General features: G+C 25.7%; 1 long non-coding RNA gene across 1 annotated transcript; it reads right to left on the minus strand.

Moving 5' to 3' along the window:
* Window positions 1–473: 473 nt before the first annotated feature.
* Window positions 474–2257, minus strand: LOC145953194 (uncharacterized). The gene is made up of 3 exons (XR_014430743.1): window positions 2020–2257; window positions 932–1096; window positions 474–848 (listed from the first exon to the last, which is right to left on the minus strand). It is a non-coding gene; the product is annotated as an uncharacterized LOC145953194 (long non-coding RNA).
* Window positions 2258–3715: the final 1458 nt, after the last annotated feature.

The following is a 3715-nucleotide window of genomic DNA, read 5'->3' on the forward strand; positions in this document are numbered from 1 at the left end:
TTATCAGAGGTTTTTAAACCCTGGTTAGTTACCCAAGGTTTTAAAATCGCAATTAATTACCAGCAATTTTAAAAACCCCGGTTAATTGCTAGCCATTTCAAATTCTCAAATGATTGCCTGGGGTTTTAAAACCCCAGTTAATTTCTCGTAGTAAACCTTATTAGATGATTTTCTATTAAATAATAAAGATCAATAATCTTAACATGGTGCTGCACTTGTTTGTAGTTTTTAACTCCCAATAATTGTTAAAGGTTAATTACTATAAAATATTTGTGAAATGAGTTATTTAACCTCATCATTATCATTTTTATTTTAACATTTATTTCTTAATCTTGTAAGTCGATAAATTTTTGAACCACTATTATTCTCAAATTATTGTTTTTATTTGTTGTGTATACATGTATACACACACTCACACACACACACACACACACACACACACACACACACATATATATACATATATATATATAATACTAGTTTTTAGAAGACCTTAGTTTTCTTAATAAAGCATGTAAATCAAGTCAAAAATGAATTTGCAAGTTATAAATATAAACTAAATTTATATTTCTACCATAACGTACTGAGTCTATAAAATAAGAAACTTAAAATTAACACAATGTAGCATAGTAGTAATAAGGGGGTATTCTCATGAAGTCACTCCTTAAAGAAGAAAAGTTGAAACAACATATATATTACTCAAAATAAACTAGCACGAAGTTTTTATCTTCTAAAAATGAAGCACAAATCAACTACAAATTAATTAATGTTCTTTTAAGCTATCACCCACGCCCCACTTCATGTTGAAAATTTGTTTCATTTGTTGGCACACTTCCTTGATCAGAAACCTACAATATAAGCATAAATCATAATTAGAAACACAAAATATACAATATTAGATATTAAAAAAGTTTTTATTTTGAAACACTACCGGTGAATTATTGAACATAGACGAGTCAAAAGGTAATTGGCCTTGATAGTTTTGAGCAAAAAAGTTCATCATTGCCTCAAATCTTTTATCTCGTTCTTCAAATTTTTTATTTTGTTCGATCAATGTTCTATTTTGTTCATCCAATTGTGATTTCAACGCAGTCACCTGTATTGAAATACCACTTTAAATAAATTAGTCTAACCTGCACAAAGACATTAGTAACATTTTTAATTGGTCTTAATTATTCAATATAATACTAGAATGATTCAATTAAGTCAACATTAACCTTACCTCACCTTATTATAATTAATACACCAAATTAAACAAACTCAACCATTTTTTATCCACTAGGAAGTGATTCAAAGTATAGAACAAGAACAAACATCATTACTAGACTTGGAAAAAGCTCCATGGATGCTTAATTTAGGGAATTTTGGAAATTCAACTGAATGTGGTTATCTATAGTTTATATGGAAAAATAAGCAACAAATATCTTAAAGGGGTCTTAAAAACAAAAAAATAAGCATTTCATTCCTTTCCCTCTTAACTCAACCAAATATTTCACAAGTTTAGCAGTTAAGTGGTTTTAAGATGAGTTCAACTTATGGAGTTCTAGGTTCATACTACACAAGACTCACCAGCAAAGCAACAATGAAAAAATAATAAAAGATAGAAAGACAATGTGTTGTGACTTAACGGAAAATATGTACTCACTAGTTACTACACACATAACATGAACACGAGTTAACTCAATTGAGTCAGAATAAAATAAAATAACGAAGGTCAAAACTATTTTAATTCTATGCAACTACATCATCACAAATCATTACACTCATACACTTATTAATTTAAGATAATTTAGCCACCCTAAACATTAATTAGATAAGCTAACCAACAACCACCTACTTAAGCTAAACTCTAAAAAAACATGCAGAAAAATAGAAATACCATCAACCACGTAGTTAAGTTAACCAACAATTGATAATAATACTAAATACTAATTAGAGAATAAAATCCACAAGACTATTCAGATCCAATTAATGTAAATATCACTAAATCATTACATAAAAAATGTGAACCACAATAACCTGATTTTGTAATTCTCTGTAAGAAGGAGAAGATGAAGACACCCCACTATATAAATGCCTAGTGTACCCAAATACGCGAGAGGGGCAAGGTCCCAATCCCATTCCTCGAACACGCCCACAATGTTCTTGACTTCCTAGTGCGTGAGCTAGAGAATCTTGAGTTGATATGTCTTGTGAAAGAGATGATGTATTTGATTCATATGCTTGAATTTTTTCCTATAAACAACAAACGAAATAGCCAATTAAGGTAAAAATAAAATTGGTTGTGTACTATAATATTTATCAAATGTATACTTACACTAATTTCTTTTGTATACAAAGTGGTATTTTCTAGTTTAAGTACTTTTCCATTTATTTGTTATTAGTACAAAAAAAAAAAACACTTCCTATCTTTATATATTTATTTTACAAAAGATTTTAAAAAAGATGATTGAAAAAAAATATATATATTAAAATTTTACAATAAGGGTATTTTATTTCGAAATATGAATACTAAATTCAAGAGTAAAACCATTTAACTAAAAAATGGAAACTAAAGAAATAATTTTTAACCCATATCTCCTTCGTTTTCTTTTTTTCTTTTTCTTTTTTTGAAACAACAAATAAAATATATTAATATTTGGACACTAGGGGTGCCACCCATATTTACAAGAGAGTTTTGGCTTATCAAAATAATATGTTCCTACTTCTCATATCTCCTTCGTAATAATTACTATAAAAAATGTTATAAAAAAATGCTACATATGTTGATATATAAAAAATATTATTATAAATATAATATATGTAAGTATATATCTATTTAATTGTAATTATATACAATTTCAGTATTAATTTTAAATGTGATTTAATAACATATTTTATGTCACTGTAATTTATATTTAATCTTTTTAATAATATACTAACATATATTATATTTTTTAATTTGATAAAAATAATTTTTAATTACATATATTGTGTCACTGTAAAGTATATATTATTATATGATAATTTTCTTACAATGAGGTATAGATAAAATTGCTCAATATCTACAAATTTTTATTGACTTTGATTATTGCATTTTTTGGCAATTAATTAATTGATACATAGAACCATCCCAAATATCTTAACAAAGTGTATGTAAATTAATGGAAATTCAACCCATCTCAACGGTGCCTGGGAATTCATTGTCGATATTCACAAAGTATATTTTGAAGATCAAATTAATTTATATGAGAAAATTCGGAATCACTTCATGCATGTGTTATCTATATCTCCTTGTTTTTCTTCATGGTGACTAACAAAAGAAAAACAAAAGTTTTTTTACTTGCCAAAATACAGTGAAACATCGAGATAGAAATTCATATCAACAAAATATAGTTCTTAATAATGCTAGTGTAATGCCACTAGTTTTAACTGAGAATTAGTTAAACTATCAGTAAAGATAATCCTAAAAAGTAGTAAAGCAAAAAACCAAGCAAAAACTAGTTAAAATCAATATTTTTAAAATTGAATTAATCATTAAATTCGTCTAAATGATTCAAGATTTAATAATTTAATCGTAATTAAATTATAATCAAATTAATATTAATAAAATTATTATTATTATTATTATTATCAATACAACAATAATATTAAATAAATATAATATCATAAGTTTATAGGACTAAAAATTAAAATATTTTTTTTTATAAATTCTAACATTTAATATAATATAATA

Source organism: Cajanus cajan, chromosome 11, assembly GCF_000230855.2.
Source record: "Cajanus cajan strain Asha chromosome 11, NIPB_CcT2T_4, whole genome shotgun sequence".
Taxonomy (NCBI): domain Eukaryota; kingdom Viridiplantae; phylum Streptophyta; class Magnoliopsida; order Fabales; family Fabaceae; genus Cajanus; species Cajanus cajan.